The sequence below is a fragment of the Zalophus californianus genome, chromosome 13 (genome assembly GCF_009762305.2).
Source record: "Zalophus californianus isolate mZalCal1 chromosome 13, mZalCal1.pri.v2, whole genome shotgun sequence".
NCBI lineage: Eukaryota > Metazoa > Chordata > Mammalia > Carnivora > Otariidae > Zalophus > Zalophus californianus.
Genome location: NC_045607.1, coordinates 17,025,450 through 17,044,394, shown reverse-complemented (window position 1 = coordinate 17,044,394; position 18,945 = coordinate 17,025,450). Strand labels below are relative to the sequence as shown.

The following is an 18,945-nucleotide window of genomic DNA, read 5'->3' as shown; positions in this document are numbered from 1 at the left end:
GAGGGGGTGGAAGAAGTGGAGGAGTGAGACAGTAATCACATGCTTTAGCATATCCCATGGGAACAGCTGGGCCCGGGAGCTGCAAGCCAGAGGGCTTCATTTGCTGGGTCTCTGCAAAGCAACCAGGTTTGTCTAAGTCAGCAACCAGGTAGAGAGCCCCAGAGACAGGAGAAGGGCGTTGGGGGGATCGCTGAGCACAGGTATGCCCTGGGACGGGGAGGCACTCAGGTCAGTAGGCTGACGGGGTGAGTGTGGGAGAGAAAGCCTAATAAGATGGTAAACTTTGGCACATCAAGACTTCCCCCAAAAGAACTGTCATCACGTCACCCACAATTTTGCTTACAAACCTTCAGCAGCCTTCTGGTGCCTTCATGATAATGGGCTCAAGTTCTTAGCTTGGCATTCGTGGCTCTGCATGCTGTGGTTTCAACTAGCCTTTCCTGTCTTTTGAGGAGACAGTCATAGCTAACATTTAGGGCATGCTTATTTCAGATAGCCGCTGTTCTGAGCCTTCTATACATATAGACTAACTTAATTCTAACAACGCCCCTTTTAAAGTTCTCCTATTCTATTTTCACCTGGATCCAGGCAGGCCCCTGGAAGGTAGTAGTGACTATCCTCATTTTACAGATGAAAAACATAGAGTTCTTAAAATTTATGTGGCTCAGCCAAGGTCAAATACCTAGTAGAGAGTCAAACCCAAGACATCGAACTGTAGAGACCATGCTCATAAAAATTAGAGGATACTCTTTCTTCGTGCACTCTATGTGACAGAATCTCTGGCTTTCTCCCAAACATGTCCTATATTTCCTGCTCCTGGGGTGTTCAACCTCATCCCATTCTCTGCAGATCCTAATGCTCATGAATATTCAAAGCCAAGTTCAAGGGGTATCTTCTCTGTGAAAATTTTCATGGTGCCCCCTGCTGTATATGGTACCTCCCAATTCATATCCCACTGAGCATTTTATCTGTTCTTCCCTTGTGGTGATTACCATTTGGGAACTAAAAAGAAAATTAATACGACTGGGGTGTAGTGTGTCAAATAATCATCAGATATGGATGCATCAAAGCTCTCCCACAGGCTGTTAGCTCCACACAGGCATGGGATAGGAATGTCGGCATGCCTCACAGTGCCTAGAACAGTGCTCTGCACTTAGTAATTATATTAGGTGGAATTAGGTTCAGGAGAAATTAACAAAAAAACAAAAACAGTGAATTTAATAGGACAGACCTCTAATTCTCTCTCTCATTAAATAAGTCTGGAGTCATCAGGACTATTCTAACAGTTCCAAAGTCATCAGGAACCCAAACTGCTTCTACATTTTTGCTTCTTAATCCCTAAGGTGTGGCTCTGCTCTTCATGGTCCAAAAGGGCTACTTGAGTTCCAGCCATCATATGCATGATCTAAGTAGTAGGACAGAGTAAGAGGAGACTTCGTGGAAGTGTAACACGGCAGTTCTGCTTCTACCTAAGGGACCGGAATGAGTTACACAGGACTCCTAACTGCAAAGCAGCTGGGGATGTCTTCTTAGTCATTTAGTTGGAGGTATGACCTTCCAGGTTAAAAAAAATTGAGAATCATGCTATTAAGTCAGAAGGGGTAAATAGCTGTTGGAAGCAACCAGCAATCTTGTCATAGTAGATCCTCTGTAAATATTCAACCACTATTTCTTGAAACCCGCTCATGCCAGTCCCCGCGTGAAACGTAAGGAAACAGGGTTCAACAAGAAAGCCAAGGTCCTTGCTCGCTATGAATTTATGCTTTAGATGGGAAGATGAATAAAACATGACTTACACAAAATTTGTGTTGGAGGCTACCTTAAGGTGAGTCCAGGGTACTATAGGGGCCCCGAGTGGATGAGACTTGGAGTGCCTGATGGAATGAATTGTTTGCATAAAAATATAAAAGAAGCCCTTCTTTTGTTCCATTCTAGTGGAAGTAAATGAGCAAGGGGAGATAGAGGGGTGCTGAGGGAATGTAAGTTTGGGGGAAAAATATGGCCAGACCCGTGGTATTCTAAACATGGCGGCCCACCTGTTACATTTTGGACAAATTACTCACCATCACCAAAACTTAGTATCTTCAATCCATACAATGAAATTATATTGAGTCTTTCACAGAGTTTGTGAGAGAGCTGATATGGTACACAGTAGGTGCTAAATAAATGTTAGCTTTTTTATTGGAGGCAAAGAGATGTAGCCATGATTACGATGTTGCACATGCTCTTCCCTTCTTGCTTTTGCCCTCCAACACCAGCCAGAGCCCTCCAACTTCCACACAAGTCAGTTTTGGACAAAGATGAGATTGAATTTGATTTTTCCCCCCCTTGAATTGACATAAAGGCGTCTGTCCCTTAATTACTAGTCATTGCCCTTCACACACACAAAAATGGTAACCCGTTCAGCCCATCAAAGCATGGCCTTTGAAATGCTGAACTAGACAGTGAACAGAAAGTATCTGCCAAAAGGCGTCTTTTCTTCCAGAGATAAAAGCAACTTGAAATGTATGTAAGTCGTGCGCCCATGTTAATTAATCAGGATTCGCATTAAAAGCTTAAACGTCTTTGATGCAGGAAGCTCGGGGAGCTGGAACCTTTCTTCTGTTCTGTAGAGGGGAGGGGGGTGGACAGGGCAGCCCAAAGAGGTGTGTGCGGGGACAGGAGGGGATCCCTAGCCTGTTGCTATCAGGACAGTTGTAACGGCCAGGGAGGGAATGGGCTCTATAGTAAGAAGACCACCACATTCATGCAGGTTTCACCCATTCATTAAAGAGCAATGCAAAGCTCAGAACTAGCAACACGTCTCACACAGCTTTCTTCCTAAGGTTTGTTTGTTCAATAGGAGCTTATAGTAGCGACATCTGTTCATTCATGCAATGTTTGATTAGTGGTTTTCTACTACATGCCAGGTTGGGGGTGCAGGAGTGACTAAGGCACAGTCCCTACCTTTGGAAGGGTCGGGCACCATGGTTCTCAGATGGTGTTTGTGTCCCCAGGGGATATTTGGCAATGTCTGGAGTCATTCTTGCTCGTCACGACTGGGGGAAGTGATGTGGGCATCAAGTGGATAAAGGCCAGGCGTGCTGCTAGACATCCTACCATGTACAGGACAGCCCCCACAACAGAGTTATCCAGTCCAAAATATCAATAGTGCCGAGGCTGAGACAGCAGGAGAGACAAACATTTCAACAAGCAATTTCAATAAAGCATAATAAGTGCCATGTTCTAGCAGGAGCAAGTAAGTCAGTGTCAGGGATAGCCTCCCCACAGAAGTGGTATATAAGCTGAGACTTTAAAGATGAGTGGGAGTGGAGGGGGTGGGCAGGTCCGGGCAGGGCAAGGGAAGGGAAAAGCATGTGAGAATTCAAAGGCAGGAGAGCAAGGAACCAGTGAGAAACGGACTGGTCTGTGTAGCTGGAAGGGAGAATGAGAAGGGAAAAGGTTGCTGAGGGAGGCTAGCAGGCTAACAGGGGCTGGGACTTGTGAGCCGTGCTGAGGAATAGGATTTTATCTGAAAATTATTGCAGAGTCACTGAAGGATTTAAGCCAAAACATGACATAATAGTAATGTATTATAGAAAAATACATTGCTAGACACAGTCCTACGTCCTTGGGAGGAAATACCAAGATTATCTTGGACCCTGACAATCTGATAGAGAAAATGCTATGAGATCAGAGAGTTGTGATACAAATGACATGTAAAATAGAGTTGGGGCAGATTGGTTTCTAGTTACAAGGCCAGGGGAAATCAGTCCTGTCTTAGTTTGGGCTGCCCCAACAGAACCCCATACACTGGGTGACTCAAACAACATTCATCACTCACAGTTCTGGAAGCTGGAAGACCAAGATCAAGGCGCCAGCAGACTCGGTGCCTGGTGAGGTCCCTCTGTGTCCTCATTTGCCAGAGACAGAGTGAGAAAGCGAGAGAGAGCAAGAGAAAATGGAGAGAGAGAGAGAGAGAGAGAGAGAGAACATGCATGCTCTGGTCCCTTCAACCTCTTATAAGGGCACCCATCTCCTCATGCCGGCTCTACTCTCAGATTTTATCCAAACCCAACTATCTCCCAAAGGCCCCACTTCCAAATATCCTCACACTGGGCATTAGGACATTAACATATGAATTGTGAGGGAACATAAAGATTCAGTCCATAGCAAGTCCCTTTTGGGATCAAAAGGAAGAAGGGATCCCAGTGTTGGCCCAAACTGGGGAGGTGATTCATAGATTGTGGGGCGGGAGGGGGGCGGTCAGAGCTGAAGTTGGAACTATGAATAAAGAAGTTGGCTTTTGCTTACTGTTTACCTTTGTCCAGACTTTCAATTTCTTAAATGCAGCAGATTCTTTCTTGCCTCCCAACTGCGCTACTTGGAACATTCTGCCTTCTCTTCTCAAGTATACTTTCATCCCAGCCTCTGGTCTCAGACTGGACATCACCTTTTCTGGGAATTTCTCCATGGATTCCCCAGTCTAAAGACTGAGCTTGTTTAACTGTCTATCATCACCCTATTAGATCATAACCTCCCTGAGGCAAGGGACATGAATTGTCCTCAGCTGCATCCCATGACTTAGCACAATCCTAGCAAATAGAAGGTGCTTGCTAACTATTGATTGATTTGACTTGCAGCTGGAAGCCAGAAGAACACAAACAAGGTGGGGTCTAAACTGAGGAATGACTCAGGGTCAGAGTCAGGAGTTCAGAACTGAGGTGGCAAACTCACAGACGGTGGGGAATCCTATGTATTTGGTGCCATTTGGATGCTGTGGGGGCTGGCCTGGGTAGGAGAGCTCAGGGCTACACCACGGTCACCTGGGGGGCTCAGTCAGTTAAGCGTCTGACCCTTGATTTCAGCTCACACCAGGATCTCAGGGTGGTGAGATCGAGCCCCATGTCGGGCTTGAGCTGGGCGTGGAGCCTGCTTGGGATTTCCTCTCTCTCTCTCTCTCCCTTGCCCCCCTCCCACCGCCCCCCCCCCCCCCCGCTCTTAAAAAAAGTTCAGGGCTACACCAGTAAAGTGAAACAAGTGCACAGATTTGAGAGTACCCCCCGCCCCAGGGGAGAGAGGAGTCCTGGAAAGCTATGTGATTCAAGTGATATTTCAGCGACGCCTTGACTGATGGCCTTGACATGGCCTTGACTACTGCATGATTGTGTTCTCTCCGCCTTGGTGTATGTTGATCTGCCAAATTCTTTACACACCAGTCTCTGTCAGAGCACAGGTGCAGCTTAATGTGCAGAGTGTCACCTAGGTTACATCCCACAGAGGATACCTATTATGTGGTGCTCCGGGCTGGAATCTCCAAGCGCATGCATTCAAAGCACAAAACACCTATAGCATATTCAACACAGCGTACATTATATATTAATGATCATGAAGAGCATATGTGTGTGTAGATCCATAAAAACTTGTGTTTTGTTCAGAGGCTTAAGTTTTCAAAGAATTTCCGCAACTAGAACCTCATCTCTTCTGCATAGCGATAATCCGAGGTGGGCAAAAACAGTGCGATACTCACATAACAGAGGAGGAAGCAGGGGCCCGGAGAGGTTAAACGTCGTGTTCAAGGCCACAGGCCTCTCGTGATACCAGCCGGGATGGGACCCAGGCCTCTTAGTTGCCAATAAATTAGATCCATCCAACCCACTGTAGGTGAACTCTCTAGATTGTGAGAAAATATGTTCAAATGTGTTCCAGAAAACAACTGCTTGCCATCGGCTCGACCTACTGTGGAATGTTTAGTGGAGCCTTAACATATAATCATTTGCCATGTGAACGATCTTTAATTAAACAGTTGTACCTTCCTGATTGACCCAGAAAATTAATTTCTTTAATTATAAAATTTGTATTCTCATGTTTTAGTAATGTGTGCCATGGTGAATTTTAGAAATGAATAATTGGTAATAACATGAACTTATATTCATTGGAAGTTCAGAGCATTTGGTTACACACCCAGCCTCTTTTGAAAGAAGCTGAGGTTAATCAGTAAGGATCCAAATCCTTTAGGGAAAGTGTTTCTTCCCTGACTTTGAACATTAGGCCAAATAACCAGAAGGTTATTGTTGAGATAATCTGGCTAAAGGCAAAGCATATATACATAAGCAATTACAACTAGTTACACCAATGCATAAAGTTCTCATAAACCCTTTCAACTCAAACTTAAAGCAAATGCATTCTCTTTGTTCCCTGCCCCATACCCCTCCCATCAATCTTTTTTTTTCCCTTTTCCTTCTTTTCTCCTACCTGTTTCTCTCTAAGACTGTTTTCTCCCAGTGAAGGTTTCCGTAATAAAGCCAATGATAACCCAGGCTCCCTAATTCTGAAGAAGAAAGAAGTAGAGCTGTTGTTGAATTAGGCACAAATGCATTCCTGTGATCCGAAGTTTCTCAACACCGTATGTTTTCAAGCATTCATATAAAGAAGTGTCTTTTTATGGCATTCACATTGCCTTTATCTTTTACTCTTGCTGCTTTCTGCGTGCACTCACACACACATGCTTGCCGAGACAGAGGCTGTTCCTACGCAAACTTTGTCGAAACAGTGTTCTCCCACAGATAAATCACTTCCTTCCCAAGGAAGCAAATACCTTTGCCACATGGCTGGGGTGGGCGGGCGGACTCTTCGTCCTGAAATACTCACCCTGCCTGTCAATCATCTAGCACAGCAGCAGGGAGAACCTCTCTGAATACTGAATAGTCACCAGACATGACACCAAGGCAAGTCCCTCGAGGGGACTCCAGTGACCAGCTCCGGACGGTCTGAAGGACCCTGTGTCGGGAGACAGATCTCATTAGTAGTAGGAATTCCAGGAGGATTTCTGTGATCTGCCTGAAGAGCGAAGCATGCGTGAGCTTCCCAGAACTAATCTAAAGCCTTGGGCAGATGACTTATGGCTGGGAGATCCTGTGGAGGACATCTCACTCCTATATTACTCAAGGGGGAGAAAATCACACACAACATACTGATGGGTTGCAAATATGTGAATGCTGATAATGTGCTTCCCCTATTGCACAAAGGAAGAAAACACATAAATGGGTTAATTAGCTCCTATGCAGAATTTAATTAGAGCATCTTTGTTCACTCTACTTCAGCTAGAATCTCAATTATCAATCCCTATTTCCATGATTTTTGAGCATGGACATACATTTTCACTTGGGGTTTCTCATCAGAAGCTCAGGGTCTCGGCTGTCTTCCCCATGGCAGTGGTAGCCAATTTCAGCATGGAATTCTGATTACTTTGAATTCATCCCATTATCACAGGGAACAATGACTCCTGTCTGCACTCAAAGGCATTTTCCCCCTATATGTGTATAAGTAGGTTCTTGAAAAGTCCAGATTGGAGCCAGGGCTGGGAACTGGGTAACTTTTTTTCCCCCATATGATGAAGCAATGATAAGTGACCTGAATCATGTAAACAAAACTCATTTAATCCTTACAACAATCCTCTAAGACAGGTATTATTATCATTGTCAGCATTTGCTAGATAAAGAAACTGAGTCCCGGAGAGGTTAAGAGGTTTGTCCAGATACTTGAACTCAGGAGGTCAGCAGATCCTGGATCCATACTCTAATCATCGTGTCCAATGTCTCATGATAATACTATAGACTCCTGCTGCAAGAATGCCCATGTCATTTCTACTGGAATCATACATTGAAAAAAATCGTTCATTTTACAGGAATGATATCACTTAGAGCTATTTTGATTCTGAATGACAGAAATCAGACCCTTACTTAACTTATGCAAAAGGGAAAACTTGTTATATGGGGGGGGGAGGGATGACTCTTGACAGGAATGTAGCTGGACATGAGAAACAAGTGGAACCAGGAACTAGAAAATCATCAGGACTTTCTCGCTGTGTCCTTATTTCTTACTTGTATCTCTGGTACCTGCTTTCTTCACTCTGTCTGTCTGCAGAGTTTCCTCCAGCAAGTAAATGTTCCACAGAAGAGGAGCTCATACCCACAGATTCTGAGCTTCATTTCCCACATACTTGGATTCAAAGAGAGACTTATCCAATATTTGCTCCTAATATGTCTATAAAGCCCAAAATGAAAGTGAATATTATCTTTGTTATCACTGAGGACCTTGTTGTACATAACTCTATTGATTTCTGTGCCTGGTGCTCCGACCAGCTCCCTTGACCTACACTGCTCACATACCTGAAGTAGGACCAGGTGCATTTTAAAGTAAAAACCTTACAAGGGTCCCCAATCCTTCCTGGGCCAGAAAGGGGCTTCCTTGAACTTTTTCAAATCTATACGCGCTGTCCAGCTTTTGATACTTGAAGCAGCATCAGGAATTAGGCAAGGTAGTTCTTCTTTTTTAACAGATGAAAAAACAGAGGCACAGAGAGATGACAATTATTTAATTTTGCACTGCTATCAAGTGGCAATGTTGTTTGTCAGTGACTCTGTACAAGCAATCAAAATTCAAAATTCAGCTTTTAGTCCTGCTCTAACCTACATAGGAGAATCAATCCAAAGGCAGTGTACCTGATTTGAGGATTAGGTGCCAGATCTCCAGCCTTCTGGTCTTGCACTTACAAGAGGTTTCAAGCACACATTATTTCATCAGCCCGGGTTTCAGAATTTAACCTTTTTTTCCCTAGAATCATTCCTCCTTGGCAATGAGCACATACAATTCACTTTTATGATTTTCTACTTAGCTCATTTCCTCTGCCAATTCTGGGTTCTGAAAAAGTAGCCAACATTGTAGATGTCAAAGCAATTAAATGTTCACATTTCCAACACGGAAGCCATGAGTTTCTTTGCTTCTACCCTACATTCTTTTAAGAGGATTTCCTCCACGCAAGAACTCGTCAACATTGCCATCATGGAATACATATGGGGACCCACTCCTCACTTCACACTGAGCTAGGCGTGGCTCTCTGCAGGGACTTGTGCAACATATTTCCAGGGAAATGAGAACAGATCTCTTGGGTGGATGATGTCCTACAAATCATGACTCTGTAGTTAACCAGCTGTACAGCATCCCTCATGCTAAGGCACCAAAGTTGGTTTTAATTTTGAATTTAAAACAGGAGGGACTGGGGTGCCCAGGTGGCTTAGCCGGTTAAGCGTCTGCCTTCGGCTCAGGTCATGATCCCAGGGTCCTGGGATCAAGCCCTGCATCGGGCTCCCTGCTCAGTGGGGAGCCTGCTTCTCCCTCTCCTGCTCCCCCTGCTTGTGCTCTATCCCTCTGTTTCTCAAATAAATAATAAAATCTTTAAAAAATTAAAAAAAATAAAACAGGAGGGACTGTGTTGCCTCTAAAAAAGAGCTTCTTGATCAGCTGGGGGAAAAATACTGGCATGAGCCACTCGAGGACAATGTTGTATCTTTGTCCCTAGAAACCTCTTGTGGTAGCCAGCCTTCAAGATGGCCCTCAATGATCCTCACCAGCTGGTACACATGCCATTGTGTAGTTCCCTCCCAACATGACTGGGGCTGAACTTGTAGCCGATAGGAAATTATAGAAATGACTGTATGTAACTTCTGAGGCTAAGTCATAAAAAAATGTGACTTTCAATTCATTTCTCTTGGACTGCTTACTCGGGGGAAACCAGTGGCCATGTCATGAAGATCCTCAGGAAGCCCATGGAAATGCCTGTATGGGAAGGAATTGAGGCCTCCTGGAAAAAGCAAGCATCAACTTTCAGGCATGTGAGCGAGCCACATTGGATGTGGATCGTCCAGCCTCAGTCAAGCCTTCAGATGACGCCCCAGCTGACATTGGACTGCAACCCTATGAGAGACTATGAGCTAGAACTACTTAGCTGGACTGCTACCAAGTTCCTGACCCACATAAACTGTGAGATAATAAATGTTTACAATTATTTTAAGTTCTAGGGCAATTTATTATGTAGCAATAGATGACTAATACAGTTTTAAAATCTTGCTCTGTCCATATCCCATCTTCTAGAAGCTACCTTAATATAACCCTTAATGAATGAGCACAGTTGTGCTATGTGCTCAGTGACCTCCCTTAGCCTGACCAGAGCACACTGGAACAGAGAGCCAGGGACAGACACAGCTGGATTCCTCATTCAGGAATTTGGGTTTGGGTAATTGACAGACTCAGTACCTGGTGGGCACTGCTTCTGAAAAAAAAAAAAAAAAGGAATAGAGAGTTGGGGGTTGTGTCAGCCACTGTAAGCCAGGCAGAAGGCAGAAGATACTCATGAGTGAGAGAAGGGTAAGAAGCAAGAGAGAAGCAGAGAAAAAAAACACAAATGAGAAAGTAGTTTTAGCTCTTACTCAGTACCTCTTCTTGGGGAATTTGAAGCCAAATCTGAATTGCCAGGTCTCTATGAAATTTCAGACTCCTTGATTTCCACCAATGTAAATTATACCCCAAATGGTCCTGACACAAAACATTATATGATCACCTTTCCAGATGTATGGATATTTCCCTAGAAGGAAGAGTTCTGGACTCAAAGTCTTAAGAAGCAGTGTTCCATGGAGATAATAATGTATTCTCCTTCCTCTTCATTTTAAAGGCAAAGAAATGACTGAGAGGAATTGGTTTGCACACAGTCTTATGCTTTAAAGGGATAATGTTATCTCTTTCTCTCTCTCGCATCACATAGGGATAGAACTGAGAAAACTATGTCTAGTGTAGATGCCTATTCACTCAGGTTCAAGAACAAAAGAAATTCACATAGCTTTGGAAATGATCTTGCCCCTCCGAATCCCATGATTTCCCCTGGTGGTTAGCTGGAGAGGTATCATATCCCTACATTGCTTACTGGTGTGAATCCTGTCTCAGGGAGAGGACACTTCCTTGAGGGGCCCTGAATTGTCTTATACATTAATTTGGCATTGAGGCTGAGCCCTCTGTGTGCAAAGGAGCTCTGGTTAGATATTGCTAAATACACAGATTATGTTCCAGCCTCCTCCTCTGGAGAGATCTCACAAAAAGGAATCTTTATATGTGAAAAGTGTTGAGAGAAATGCCCTTGCTTTTCATTGCAAGAGGGTATAATAATAGGCAGTATTTTGCACCTGAGAACATGAGGTGCGTAGGTCCTCAAGGCCAGAGGAAGTCAAAACAGGAAGGCATTGGTGGGGATGTGCACAGCTGAGGGAGTCTGTATGCAGGAGGTGGGGTTAGAGCTAGAGGGGTGAGGTGAAGCCTGCAGACTAGAGAGGCAGAGAAACGCAGTTCTCGTGCTAATTTCCAAAGAGAGTCTGATGAGGTTTCCATCATGAATACGAAATGACGTCTTCCGCAAGGAATGTTTCATGCTTCCATAAACAGCCCACGCCTGTGTGATTTTATGGGAGAAATTCTCCATAATGGTGAGGGATTTCTACTTACAGAGAGTTTTAAAGTGAGCTGCAATGATGTGTCTTCAATAAAAGAAGAAATGAAACATCAGAGACACTTACAGGGATGGTCTTGGAATGTGTAACCATCTCTTTTTTTTCTTTCTTTGTCTCTCGGGAGAACATCGGCTGTCTAGTTTGTGCTTTTGCTTCTCAGGGGAGGGGATTTAAGGTTTCAGGTTCTTGGCTCTACTCACCTCTCCAGGCTCAACTTTGATCATCCCCTTTCCAAATCTATTCCAGCGACATTGAACTGTTGCCATCCCCAGCTGCAAGCTTATGCACCTGCTCTTCTGTCTGCCTTGAACTCTCCCTGGGACCTGTCTTTACCTGGCTACTTTTTCCCAGGTTACAGAGCTCAATGGAGATATCAATGCCTCTGAGGAGCTTGTTGTGCTCCTTTCTACTTTCCAGCTGCTGCCCGCACCCCCCTCCCGCCACCAAATTCTCCAGTGGAGATCTGTAATGGATACTTGTCTTGCTTTTTCGGCTACTCAGCAGCTTTTGAACATATACACCTACTCCTTCTCTTGTTAGCAATGTCCTGCCTTATTCCAATTTGATTGGTTACAGTCCCAGGCTGACCAATCAGGTGCACCCAAGTTAGACCTTGAGTGGAAAGACAGGTACATGAGGAAGGAGACATGCACAAAATCTCTTTCTTGGTGAGGCAGACAGGAGAAGCATCTGGTGTTCAGGCCACAGGAGGTGGAAGTTCTGGAATCCAGCACCCAGGCACAGTGGCATGTTCTGCCATCTTTGGGCAGGGGGCAGCAGGGTGGGGTTTGCTGCCACATCCCTTTGATGTGGTTTGAACATTATGTGGTATATAACCTGGGTCTCCGTGAGCCATTCTAATCTATTCCTTTCATCAATTCCTTTCCTGCCTAGATTACTTAAAAAAATCTTTTCCAGCTAAGAACCCTGACTGAGGTGTTACCCCAACAGACACCTGAACCTCCCCTTAACTCCACCTTCTAAGTTCTTCTTGTTAGCCACCTGTCCTCCTCTGTAGCCCGTCAATTTCCTGAGGGCTGGGGACAGGTATGCCTTCTTCATAACGAGAGCCTAGTTCTTATGGTGACTCCAGTGAAATAAATGTTTGCTGATTAAATAAATACACACATGAAGATTCTTTCCCGGTGCCTTTTATCATTCTCCAATTCAGGAGCCCCTCGTCAGCTGCGCTTCCACCAACCGTGTAAGCTCCAGAGCACATGTCCGTGGGTAGCAGTGTCTTGGAAGGGGTGTTTAGGTTCTGAGGACTGGCAGACAGTTACCCAGAAGAGCCAGAAATAAAATACAGGCACTGTGATCTAAGGAAATAGACAAGCTCATTACCAGGTGAGCTCAATATCAAGGGCTTCTGTTGGATTCAAGAGGTGGGTCCAAGTCCATGGACAGAGAGTAGGGAAACCAGGAACAGGAATGGATGACAGAAACAGGCCTCAGGAGCGCAGTGTTCGGTGAGAGGGAGAAGGAGCAGGGTTTACCTGGTGGTGAGTCGGGGCAGGGCACAGGGAAAGCAGCTACACAGTGACCTGGGGATGGAAGGGTTGGGCGTGTGCCAGGAATGGAAAGAAAGCTAGCTGGACTGGGGAGGAGGGGGTGATGAGTCCAAAGCTACAGAAAGTAAGACCCAGAGAGGTAAAGTGGCTAACCTAAGTCTGCATAGCTGGGAAACAGCATAGAGGAGATATGAACTCAAGTCTGCCTAATTTCAGAGACTCTGTCCTTAAACACTAGCTTATAGTGACTTCAGGCAACACTCAGCTGAGTAAACATGTGCTGCTTTTCTTCTCCCCTTTGAAGCTCAAGAAGCCAAGGGAGGACCAAGAATGAGGAAAGAAAAGAAACTTGTCTGGACGGCGTAGACAGTGAATGACAGCGCTGCAGCCCAGCCCTCAGTACATCCCAGAAGACCCCTCCCTTTGGGAGGACAGTCTAGGAAGATAAGGCTGACCCGAGTAGACTGGGGATGGATGTGGGGGGAAGAAGGGGCTAGCAGCAACTGGCTCTCTGGGTGGGCCAGATATCAGTGCTCGGAGAAGATGATTTCTGCACAGTTTGCACGGCTGGTAACTGATGTCTTGTCAGTCTGGTCAAGCTGCTGCCTTCCCAAGCCGGCAAAACCTGTGCAGACTTGCTGCTCGCTTACTTGACATACCCAGACATTAGATTCTCTGAGGGGAAATGCTTCTGATCTGCATTGGCTCCAGTCCCAAAAAGCTGAGATTTATGGGCAGGCCCATGGTGGGAGAGTTGAGACTGGCTCCAGGCCCTCTTTCAGCTGTCTCCACATGGGGCCCATCCCCCCCTTTCTGCACCTCCCAGCTGACGGGTTAAGGGACACTCGAAATATGAAATCTTAAGCCTGGTCGTGTCTTCTGGGATCCCCTGAAATGAGGGCCTAGCTGCTCCTCACAATTAGGCGGGGCATTGTCAAAAACACATCTTGAGTCTCATTTAAGCCCCCAGAGGTCTGTATTAGCAGTTTTCAGTAGACCCTTAAAGGATGCTAGCAACCAGCCAGGTGGAAGAGTCTCTGATCTAATCTCACAGAACGATAGTCACCTTTTACAGGTGGGAAGGCGGAAGCCCAGGAGGGGAGCAGACAAGCAGTGTAGAAAATGGTTTAAGCCTGAACTCTGCCGTGGGCTTGCTTTGCAGCTTAAGGAAGGGCACCGAAGTCTTCCCAAGCTCCAGTCTCCTCATATTTAAAACACAGACATAACAGGGCTTATGTTATAGCACTGTTGTAAAATAGAAAAGTTCTGAGCTTGGTGACTGACCAAGGAAATGCTCTTGTGAACTAGGAGTGAGGGAGCAGACAAATGAAATAAATAATCCTATCTAGTAGGATAAGTTATTTCAATCATTGTTGAAATTGCTTCCATCATTGTTGTTGCTGTTTCTTTTCTTCATATTTTTTTAATGAGATTCAACACTGTTACCATTCTCCTTCGTACCTTGCTAGAGGAAATCACACCCAAAACACAAGCTGATCCCCACCCTGCATATGTGTCTATGCAGATGAACCCTCTTGCTGTGACATGGATCTCCTTTTGTCCTCCAGACTTTTCCTCTCTCAGCAGGTCAGCCTGCAAAGAGCTAAACAGAGCCCAGGGCCTGACCTGCCATCAAAGTCCATCTGGAGTAGAGCATCAGAGAGAATAAGCCTGTCCCATAGTCCAGGGACACAGCAGCAAGGAAATGGAAAATCCGCAGGGACATTGGCCCAAGGCCTGGCCCCAGGGCATCTCCAGCTCAAACTCTCTGGGCCCCTCTCTGGAAAGACACCAGATGCAGACTGCTGGCCAGTGTGCCTGTGGGGCTCTGGCTGTATTTGCATGTCTGTGTATGAATGCAGGGCTTTGTGTTTCTATGTGTATGCATGTGTGCACACATATTTGCAGGCACGGAACTGACAAATTACCACCCTGAGACTGGGTGGAGAGAAAAGGCACTGGGGCTTACACATCTTCCATGGCCATAGGTATGTGCCACATGTTTATTAAACAGATGAAGGAGGAGAGAAGGAATGAATAAATGACTGGACAGATGAATGAAAACAGGAATGTCTCAAATGGAAGCAAGGGGAATGTCTGTTAATCCAAAGTCTAAAGCCAGGTGCTGTTAATCCGTGTCCTTGGAAAGAGCTGAACCTTCATTTGAGGTGGTGTAATTATGAAAGTCCTACAGATCTTACAGTTAGACAAACTTGGATGAGAATCCTAGCACAAGCGGCTTTGTCTAGGCAACAATTTCCTTGTCTGTAAATCAGGGATGTCAATTTCTAGTTAATAAGATTGTGCTGAAGATTAAATAAAATGCCATATGGGTGTTAAGTGCCAAGCACAGTACCTATTATAGGAGAATTTAGTAAGTCCTCCCTCCCTCCCTCCTTTCTTTCCTCCATCCCTTCTTTCCTTCTTCCTCCCTCCCTCCTTTCCTTCCTTCCTTCTTCCCTCCCTTCCTTTTTTCTCTTTCTTCCCTCCTTCCTCCTCCCTCTACTTCCTTCCCTCCTTGCATTCCTTCCTTCAGGGATGCAGTGATGGATTACCTTTAAAAGCACCTTACTAGGCATGTTGGCCAAATTGCCTCCACCTGGGGTAGTGCCTAGGAAGACCAACTTGAAGACAGGAGGATTCTAGTTGGGTTCTAACATTGTTTGCAAACTTCAAGCCCTGTTAGGAATTCACTAATGCCATTCACTTCTTTTACAAGTCAACATAGTGCTTTGGAAAGAAGAAATTACCAGAATAGACTGATTTGGCATTTGTCCTTTATGATAGGCTATGACCTTGGATCAGTCCCTTCCCCTTTCTGGTCCTCACTTGTCCTATCAGATGGGGACATTGAATTACATCACGACTCATACAACTCTGCAATGCTAGATGATAATATAAAAATTTGGGTGCTGGAGGAGAGGGGCTCAGTGTCCAGTGTGCAGGTCCCAGGATGACATGTGGGACAGAATTTATACAAGGCTCCTCCTCAAACACCCCAGGCCATATAAGATGGTGACACTGAACTTCAGTGCTAAGGCAATTTAGGAAAAGGAGGGACCTTTGGGAATCACAGTCATCGGGAGAGGCTCTCCAGATGTGAGGCATTAGAATACGCTTCAGGAATGCCACCTGTTACTAGAAAGAAACAATAATTATAACTGTGATAACTCTGATTTCTTAAGCAATTCACTCAATTCCAGGACCTGCACTAAGTGCTATACATGAAACATCTGGCACGCTTTTCACAAAATGTGGGGTCAGTGCTGCTACTATTATTCCCATTTTGTAGATTATAAGTGACTTGCAAGGTGAATGGCGAGGTAGGACGGGAACTGAGACCACAGGACTCCCCAGCTGGTGCTCCCAATAGCAGCCCTGCCCAGCCCCTCCACGCCCTGCTCCAACCCTGCAGACGTGACCAACGCCTCTGCTGCCACCACCAGGATGTCCGCCAGGACCGCAGGTACTGACAATGGGCCACCCTTGATGCAGACATGGCACACTTTTCCAAATGCCTTTTCCTGCATCCTCCCATCGCCTCTCAACACCACCTGCAAAGGAAGTTGTGATGGGATTAAGCCCATTTTGCAGACTAAGACAACAAGACTCTAGGAATTTGTTTCTTATGTAAGAAACACATAGTAGGTGATGGGGATCATACCAGGACACTGGGCTCCAAACGGAGCCGTTTCCTTCAGTGTGACGTTTGAGTGCCCCAGAGTGAAGTGCACTTGTCCCTCTTGCCAAAAGTCTAACCCGAGGCACAGAGCTGTCCAGCTATTTGCCACCCTCCTTACAGTGAGTTGTGAGTGCACTGGGTAGAGATTAGACTCCTTGCTCAGGGTCCTGTCGGCTTTAGCTGCCCCACTATGCCTGCTGGAAGGTTCCCTGGTGTCACTTGAAACCTGAGAACAGCCCTTGGGTAGATTGGGACTTCAAAGCCACATGCCTCAGTTCAGCTCTCAGCAGAGAGAGCTCAGATGTCATTAACCACCATTCTGTTTCCATAAATGCTGTCATCTCCCATACCAGGCAAAGGCAGACCCCCCCTGGGAAGAAACTCTAGAAACAGAAGCTAAAGCATGCACCCCAGCGCCAGACGGGAAAGAAGAGGCTGAAGGTGAGGCCACGTCAGGAGGGTGAAATCTTTAGCACGCCTGTGGGGAAAGAGCTTCGCTTAGAGACTTGTCAGACTACCAGAACCCCAGCCTCCAGGATCAGCTCAACCAGAATTAAATCCTGATGCCCTCTGTTGGTGTCTTCCAGTAATGGTAAAATGTTGGAGATCTAGAAAGGAAGCAACAATCCGTGGGTCACAGATGTAAACCCCATACTCACACACAAATTCACATGCACCATGGGTTTACTCTCAGAGCCTGCCCACTAGAATCATGGACCGTCAGGCATGCAGGGACTTGATCAATGTCCGAGTCTGGTCCCTAATTTTTTGAAAACGAAGACACAGAGGCTCTCAGAGGCATACTCATTTTCCTGTCAGAAGATGGTAGCCATTTTAATGGCTCAGTGCATCGAGCAGAGTAGTGCCCAGTTCTTTTCTTTCCACATGCTGTCACGTCAAATCCTTCCTGCAGCCTCACGTAGTATGCATTATCCTCTCCCATTTACACAGGAGAAAAGGAGGCGCAGGGACATTATGGAATGTGCCCAAAGTTAGTAAAGCTACTACTTGGCAGGTCTAGGATGCTATTCCAGGCGGGTTTGGCTCGAGAATGCATGCTGCCTCCCATCTTAGTTAGAGCTTCAACTTGCAGTTGGATCTCCTAACCCTCAATCTTGCAACCTTTACACAAATGTATACAAAATATACATATTCGGTCTTCCCCAGACTACATAGAGACACAATGAACTAATTTTAGGATCATGCCCCAGACACCACTGTGGAACATAATGCTTGTTCCAATAAAGAACACCTTATTTTTCCACCTGTGCTTAGAACCATTTGAAAGATAGACCCAGGAGCCAAAAGAGAAAAATCAGCCTATCGCTACTGTTACTGTTAAAACTCTGGGATTATGGGGCGCCTGGATGGCTCAGTTGGTTAAGTGACTGCCTTCGGCTTGGGTCATGATCCTGGAGTCCCGGGATCGAGTCCCACATCGGGCTCCCTGCTCAGCGGGGAGCCTGCTTCTCCCTCTGACCCTCCCCCCTCTCATGCTCTCTCTCTCTCATTCTCTCTCTCAAATAAATAAATAAAATCTTAAAAAAAAAAAAACTCTTGGATTATGTGGCTTTGGTTCTGTTGCCCAAGTGGGCTCGCCAGAACCTCAGCCCTGAATCGGGTCAGCTCACCTGCCACCACTGCTAAGGAGGCCATCACCGTAAACAGAGAACCTGCCCAACTAAGCTGAGCACATGGCCCAGAGCAGCTGAGAATGTGCCTCCGTGCCTTCGTATGGAGAGGCAGACCTGAAAAAACCAACCAACCAACCAACACACATGCAAATTAAGCTTTGCCTGCCCCTGTCTTTCTGCAGAACCCACCAGTCAGATATCACTTATCCTCCCCTGGGGACCATCAAGAGGCCAGGAATATAGTGCTAATGGAAGTTCTTCTGCATGGAAATGGGAGAAGCGGAACATAAGGGATTGCACTGTACTGTTATTTCGGGCGTCCACGAATTCAGAGCATATAAAGTTCTTTTTTTTTTTAAGATTTTATTTATTTATTTATTTGATAGCGAGAGAGAGCACAAGCAGAGGGAGTGGCAGGCAGAGGGAGAGGGAGAAGCGGGCTCCCTTGCCAAGCAGGGAGCCCAAAGCGGGGCTTGATCCCAGGACCCTGGGATCATGACTGGAGCCAAAGGCAGACGCCTAACCGACTGAGCCACTCAGGCGCCCCAGAGCACATAAAGTTCTGTGCATGATCTGCAAAGTTTGCTGAGTAAGTGAACACTGTGATCTAGAGTCCACAGGATGGTTAGACACCTTTAGAGAGCAATTTTAAAGACTGTGTTATAACTAGCATGTCACATCCTAGTTTCCAAGGAGTGTTTTTCTATTCCCATCAGTGTATCCCCGTAGGGACTTGAATTGAATTCCAAAGCATGAACTTTTGGAGTTTCGACTGGCCTTCCCTTAATTAGTACAAATGACAG

At 45.7% G+C, this 18,945-nt stretch overlaps 1 long non-coding RNA gene across 1 annotated transcript; it reads left to right on the top strand.

Moving 5' to 3' along the window:
• LOC113933987 lies at positions 1-16,992 on the top strand. Its single transcript, XR_003523553.2, has 4 exons — positions 1-126; positions 9,557-9,801; positions 16,119-16,292; positions 16,862-16,992. It is a non-coding gene; the product is annotated as an uncharacterized LOC113933987 (long non-coding RNA).
• Positions 16,993-18,945: the final 1,953 nt, after the last annotated feature.